The 7201-nt window shown below is 48.7% G+C and overlaps 1 long non-coding RNA gene across 1 annotated transcript in view; it reads left to right on the forward strand.

Annotated features, from left to right (window-relative positions):
- The window catches only part of LOC128844601 (uncharacterized), a 76366-nt gene extending 69490 nt beyond the window's left edge, over positions 1-6876 (forward strand). The window contains exon 2 of the long non-coding RNA XR_008446508.1: positions 5680-6876. This is a non-coding gene — a long non-coding RNA (uncharacterized LOC128844601). The remainder of the gene's footprint in view (positions 1-5679) is intronic.
- Positions 6877-7201: the final 325 nt, after the last annotated feature.

Genomic DNA, 7201 nt, shown 5'->3' on the forward strand with positions numbered 1-7201 from the left:
GTGTTTCAGGCATGAACGTGTTTTGTACCTCCCTGTGGCATGCCAATCAGTTTCATCCTCAGGTCAGTTCCCATCCCCTTTGGAAGGATCTGTGCACTACGAAGAAGATATAAAACAGGAAATTCAGCATGTCAGTTTAGTAGCCAAGTTTGGCTTAAAAGTGACCCCAACATTTCGGATATGCATCTGGGTCAGTGTGAATTAACGGGCACGGTTTGTCCTATAAAAATGACTGATGGCGTATGTACTGGTTTAATCAGGATGTGTGTGACACAGAGCTCCAGTGGGGAGAAGGGATGACAGGCTGAAGACCCTTTATTCCAAATAAAATGCATCTTTAGGAGAAGGAAAAATTCAGTCTTTTGAACCACAACCCCGTTTTTTGGTCCCACGTTAACATACAGTAAGGCACAATCCTTTACCATCCAGGAAAGAGTCTCTCAGAGACCTCATAATCTTTTCTCTGGTCCCCAATGTCTCCGATTAAAAAACCCAGTGTTTTTTAAAAGAAGCAGGCGTGACGGGAAAGGAGTTTCTGAGCCGGATGCTGATTTCACTTACACCGGTAGCCTCACTGCTTCCAGTGCAGCCCCTCACGATTTACCCTGAGACACGCGAGGGGAGAATCAGGCCCTCGGCTTGCTGAAGCTGCTCTCACTTTGCTAACACCCTGCAGTCATCGGGCGCCTGTCTATGCTCAATTGCACAGCGCACAAATGGAATCTCTCTCCTTGCTGTGTGTGGCCACGGGAGTGGAAGAATTACATTGGGCTGAAAATAGTATTTACTTTTACTGATTGAAAAATAGAGGTTTAAAAAAAAAAAAAAAAGCAAAAGCAGGAATTGAAACTATAATTACAATAAACTGTATGTAAACTCCCAGGTAAACACTGATTATACTGTGTCATTCCAGCCAGACTTTATTAGCAAGGAAAGACGAAAATCTTCCTCCTTTATCGCAGCCTGCCAAGAACTCAGTACTGAGGGGTTTCAAAATAATCCTGTTGCCCTACAGTTTTAGAATGTTTGTCATCCCAAAGGATCCCAGATTTAGGGCCTGATCCTTCCAACCTGGGTGCAACTTTCCTCATCTGAGTTGAATAGAGCTACGTACATGGGTGTGCACAGAATCAGGGAGTGGACGTAGCGAGCATCTCTCTGGAACGGGGCTTTTAGTGGCCTGAGTTTTGCAGAAGAGGTGAAGTGGGGGGATGATCTGGGTGCGGTCTGACTGCTGTCGGTTTGACGTAGGGTAGGGGGCGAGAACCGGAGGGATGTGCAGACGGGAGGAGATGTGGTAGTTTCTCTTCAGCACTGCAGGCGAGGCAGCGTTGCTGTGGCTTGGTGTGGCACTGAGGAAAGGGCAGAAGTGCAGCTCTACTGAGCTGGAGAGCAGAGTCTCGGCTTTGTGACTCTTTTAGGAGCTGACAGCCTCCTTTGGCGTTTGTTCTGAGGGTCTGGCAGGTAAATAGGAGGCTGAGTGGACAGGAAGAGACAGACAATATGGGAGGGGAAAAATGCCTCAGGGATACAAGAGTGGGCCGAGTTGGTGTCCTCCCCTCCCCAGCGCGTAGAGACAAAGCGACACCGAGAGCGGGGAGACCAATTCTGCTCCCAGCGACGGGCCTGCCACCCCTGCTGCACACACAGAGTGAGCAGGATCTAGCCGAGAGAGATAACGAGCCGTTTGCTGGGGATGGAGCTGAGCCATGAAGACAGCAGGGAGTGCTGGAGATGGGTCAGACTGCCTGAACATTAGACCGGGCCATGGAACCTGGGCCGGCAACAGCGTCGATCTCCAGACCACAGCCTCTCCTCTATGAGGACTCCGGCAGACTTGGAAGGGATCAATTTTACTCTGCAAATACCAGGAATCGCCAATTTTTCCAAACTAACAATTAGAGCGACATCCAGTTTACACAGTGGGAAAGCAAAATGTCATCTGGGCCAAATCCTGAAGTCACTACTTGGGGGAGGGTAGGAAGGAAAGGTTTATTCCCTGGCATGCTACCTAGCGTACAGGGGAATTGCTCACCTTCACAGCAGAATCCCACCCTACCCTGAATCCCATCAAAGCCTCATCAGACAAGTGCACTATGCAGCACCATTAGCTTCTCTGTGGATGGCCCTGGCCCCCTAGCAGATCCCCGAGATTCCCCATCTCTCAGGGATCCAGAGGCAGGGCTGGCCCTAGACCAAATGGTGCCGCAGGTATTAAACTTTTGGATATCTTATTTTTTATTGCATTTGTAGCTCATTTCATGACTTTGGCGCACGATTTGCATGCATGATTTATCCCTGTCCTATAAGACGATAAATTTGCACACTAGGATCTGTAAATCTGTATTTATTCATGCCGTATATAAGCAAATAAAAAAAATTAGCTTCCTCTATGCTTATAGAAACTTTTAAATTCTCTTAGTGAGAAATGAATCCACATACAGAATACCCGAAACATTTACTTCAAACATTCTATTTTCCCTTTTGTCGCTAACAACAAAAACAGCACCCTAAGCCCAGCACACCTCCACACACACACACACACACACTAGCACCCCAGACGGTCACTTGTCCCTAAATCCAGTCCTGTCCACAGGCACTGACGGCTGTACTTGGGGCCTGTTGGTTCCAGCCTCATCTTTCATGAATAGCATCCTTAAGAAGACACAAAGCGAAACGCAGCAGGCAAGGCAGAGGGGACAAGTCTACTTAAGGGCATTGTCAACCAGAGCTACTCACCACGGAATTCAATAGGCAGATAGACATGAGCTGGTCTCCAGTCTCTGCACTATGTAGGTATTTACAAAAGACCCATGCACGTTAGCATCTGCCTGATCCTTTGCTCGCACCAGTCTTCCCTGCTCAAAAGGCTTCTGAGTGGCCTTTGAGGATGGATGGAGTACGCTGTAGCACAAGAGGTGAGTGACGGGGCTAAGGCCTGCTTTCAAGAGGAAGGGAGGCTCTCTTGGCCAGTCATCAGTGGATGGGGGAATTTCTAGCCATCGCAGCTGTGGGTGAGATCCTGGACTACAGCCCCCCCTCGACCAAGAGAGCAGATACAGACTTTGCCAGGCCCTCTGAATGCCTCCCCGTGGCAATCAGCAACACCTCCGCCTTCTCTTGATGGCATCTAAACCTGCAGGCCTTCACCAGGACCCACCCACCCTGTGCCAGACATTAGGAGAGCAAGGAAACAGCACCAGCACCAAAGGAAAGGAGACCCAGAGCTAAGCATCATCAGCATGTTAGCCTTTCATCCTTGCCCCTCTTGCAGGGTAGCCAGCGACTGGGTGGCTGGGATCTCTGGTAGGGGACACATTTGCTGAAGGGCATCTACCTGCCTTTCAATTACCAGGGCACACAGACCCCAGTCTAGAGCACTCGAATCCATTTGCTTTGGGGGCAGGAGGGAAGAAGCAGCTGCTAGCTTGGATTCTCTGAGCCCTGTGCTGGAAGGTATGTGGTCGGGGAAGCATGTGCGATTCCCTCTCCCACGCGCGCCCTGCCATCCCCTTGTCTGTCCAGGCTCAAGTCCCCACTTGCTCTTGCGTGACGTGCCAACCCCACCGCATGCACAGTCTAGTCTCGGAGAACGGTTGAATATTCAGACCAGCTTTTACTGTTTGGGAGGATTTCAGACAAAAATAAGAAAAACAGAAATAAATAAAACGTACAAGACACACCTGCAACGTTAGCAGCAGCCAAACAGGTCAGAACAGGCCTGACCTGCTTTTTACAGCTTTGCCACAGCGGCACCTACTGGTGAAACACCATAACTGCAGCTTCTTTAGGCTTCAGAAGGGAAAAAAGTAGGCCTTTGAGGACTATATAGCCCTGAGAGGGGGCAGCATGCAGCCCCATTATAGGGACACACAGCACGCAGCCCCATTATACAGGCAAATGTTGATCCACCAGCTCCACAAAATTATGGAGAAATGATCAAGTTCCTGTTCTACTGAGCTCTCTTTTCCTACCACAAAATCCCCCAGAGCCTGAATTGGAGACTTCCCCTGCCCTCCTAAAAGAACCCTGCCCGTTTGCGGCTCATTGGTGCAGGATAGCTGCTTCCTCCCCCCACAGAGCAGTAGGGCAAGAGATCTCTGTATTTCACCTGCTGACATAGGTGTCTGGGATGAAGGGCCCTGTAGGAATAGAAGGGAATATCAGCATTTGGCTTTGCATTAGCTCGATGGCCTGTTCCCTTAGATCCCTCCCTCCCGCACACACACAGACCCCTAACTTTGAGTCAGACAGTCACTCGAGAGGAAGCCCATTCACTGGTTAGAATGAGGACACTGGGGTTCCATTCCTGATTCTGCACTTGACTCACTAGGTGACCTTCGACGGGGCCCTAAGGCCTCAGCTTCCCCATTGGTAAAATGGTGATTAGACAACCTACCCCACAGGAGTGCAGCGGGCTTTGATTCATTCCTAGTGGTAAAGCCAGACAGAGAATCATTCTTAGAACATACACACTGCTCTCCTACACATGGCTGGAGAGGAATTTGTTTTTCAGTGGTCATTGGCTGTGCTCCTTCTCATGAAAAGAAAGCAGGCTGGGCTCCAAGTTGTGTGTGCATGCACACTTGCATGACAATGTTTATTGCTGTGTGTGTCTGTTCTCCGTTTCTCCCTGGGCCTTACATTTCCAGGCTGTGTTAGCAAACTCTTTTCATGATGTTGTGCGGGTGTGCGCGTGCAAAGGCCTGCATGTGTGCGTATGACGGTTAGTGGGATGTGCATCGGTGTGGAGGAGCGTGTGTTTTTTCTCCTCCTGGAGCAGACAGAGACTGACACAGTGAGTTCTTTGTCTGCCTGTGCGCCTGCCTGTCACAGCTCCCCAGCATTTCCAAGCCACCTTTCACAGCACAGAGAGACTTTGTCAGGAGCTGTCTTGGAATTTTAATGTGCCTGATGATCAGGCTTGTGATGCAATATGCAGAGCTTGCTGTATCCCTTTTCTGAACCTCTCCTTAACGCAACGGATAAATAAACAACACAACAAAACACTCACAAAATGAACAGGGTGCGGCATGCTCCTCACAAATAGGCATGGCAGAGCCTTCCTTTCATGTTGCTGCAGCTCAACTGTGACAGACCACAAGCCCTCCGTGCCATGATCTGTTCGAGGCAACAGAAAATGGGGCTTCTATCATAGAGAGGGAGCCAGTAGAGAAGGACTCCCTGGCTCAGTCCGGTAGTGATTCAGGCACTTAGAATTCATTCTTAGAAATGCTTGAGTGCGGCACATCAGAATAATCCTGGCTGCAGAGGCAGGTACACAGGGCCTCGATGATCATCCCACTCCAGTGGAAGAAGGAGGCACTCCGCCCCTTGCAGGATGATAGAGTTGTACTAATGGAGACGGGGCCAAAGGCAATGGCTTTTTAGGGCCCAGAGTCAAGGCAAGGAATCAGATGTTAGAACCGGCAATCCTCCATCTGTGCTGGTCTTGGGATTGACACCAAGGGCTGGCCCAGAATGTTGAACTTCAGTGGCGGCGTGGATTGTGCACCAGGTTATTCACCGTTTGCCTTTCTGTTGGCGGGTGGGTGTGTATGCTCAGATCCCCAAAGGGGAGCACGTTCTGGTGGCATCCGCATCTGAAGTGGACTCTCTGAGGCAAGTTACAAGAGACATTACAGTGACTCTTATCCATTCTCTCTTCTTTCCTTTCAGCATTATTCTCTCCAGTTTCTAAGGAGCCACATGCCAGAGGGACAAGACCTGCAATGTGGAGGGGAACCCTGGAATAGGGAACCAGTCCAATATTGGATACTACCTAAAGAAAGACACCCAGTGGCACCTGCCATAGGTGCTGCTGATGGGTCAAGCACCACACTAAGCACAGTGCTGACCTTCAGAGGTGCCGGGCACAGCATGTAGAAGAGTGGACACTTTTAGAGAGAAGACCACTACCCAAGTGCATGGGGCGGAAGAGGGAGCAGCCAACAGAAGCTGTTGCAAATGCAGCCATCTAAGAGAGAAGGCACACCTAGCAGCCAGACTGTGGGGAGCCTGCACTGAAAAGCCCTGTAGCACACCCCTCACCTTAGCCAGGGAAAGAGAATTAGTTACATGAAAGTGGGGGACACACTAGGCAGAAGTGTTAGAGTCTGGTGTGCAGTCACATGTCTGAGGCACTGTGATGCTGGCAAACCAGGTGCCAGCCTATACCGAGGTCCCCGTGCCTCACTTGGATACTGACAAACACAGAGCTGGAATCAGCCTGGTTCACTGTTAAAACGGGGATTAGAATGATAAAAAATGTGCTTAGGATACAGACTTCATGGAATGCTTGTAAATTGCTGCTTGCATTAATCTCACCTATAACATCTGTATACAGGTAATATGTGAGTGTTTGCACTGCAAGCCTCTGTAACTGTGTAAATCACCAGCTAGGAGCGAAGCATTATCTAGTATAAAATACGAGTCTCCAACAGGTGTTATGTCTGACTCCTGCCTGACAAAGAAGGCCCATCAACACCAGAAAAACTATTGTGGAACATCAGAGGACAAAAGAGTTTGTTGCTTGCTTTCCCCCACACCTCAGGAAGAGGAAAGGTGCAAGTGAATTCCTCCCATTAGCTGAGTTTGCAACTTGAAACAGAACAGGGGAAGGAATAAAAACCCTTCACAAGGAGGAACTGTAATTTTATGCTGCTTGGACTCTGAGGGGCAAAGATTACTAAGCATAACCAAAAGATCCCCCTGGGTTAGCACTAAAGGACATATAGAACTTGCTTATCATAGAAGCTTCTATTACTTATTGAAACTTAAGATTGGAATTCATGTATATATGTTTACCTGCTTTAACCTTGTAAATAATTCTCATTTCCTTTTCCTACTTAATAAATCTTTAGATAGTTTATTATAGGACTGGCTAAAAGTGTTGTCTTTGGTGTGAGATCTAAGGTACAATTGAATGGTCCTTTGGGACTAGGAGTAACTTGAATACTGTTGTGATTTTTGGTGTAAGGAATCATCTGTCATAAAGACAGGCTTACTTGGGTGGCAAGAGAGATCAGAGTACCCAAAGGGTCTGTCTGTGACTCCCTGTTAAGGCTGCTATAGTGCCTGAGGAGTTTACACTTGATAATTGGTTGGTAAAATCTAGGCATATAACTCACAACCAATTTGCGGTTTGTGCCCTGCTTCTGAACAGTCTGCCCTGAGGTTGGTACTCACACTTTTGAGTCAC

This window comes from Malaclemys terrapin, chromosome 10, assembly GCF_027887155.1.
Source record: "Malaclemys terrapin pileata isolate rMalTer1 chromosome 10, rMalTer1.hap1, whole genome shotgun sequence".
NCBI lineage: Eukaryota > Metazoa > Chordata > Testudines > Emydidae > Malaclemys > Malaclemys terrapin.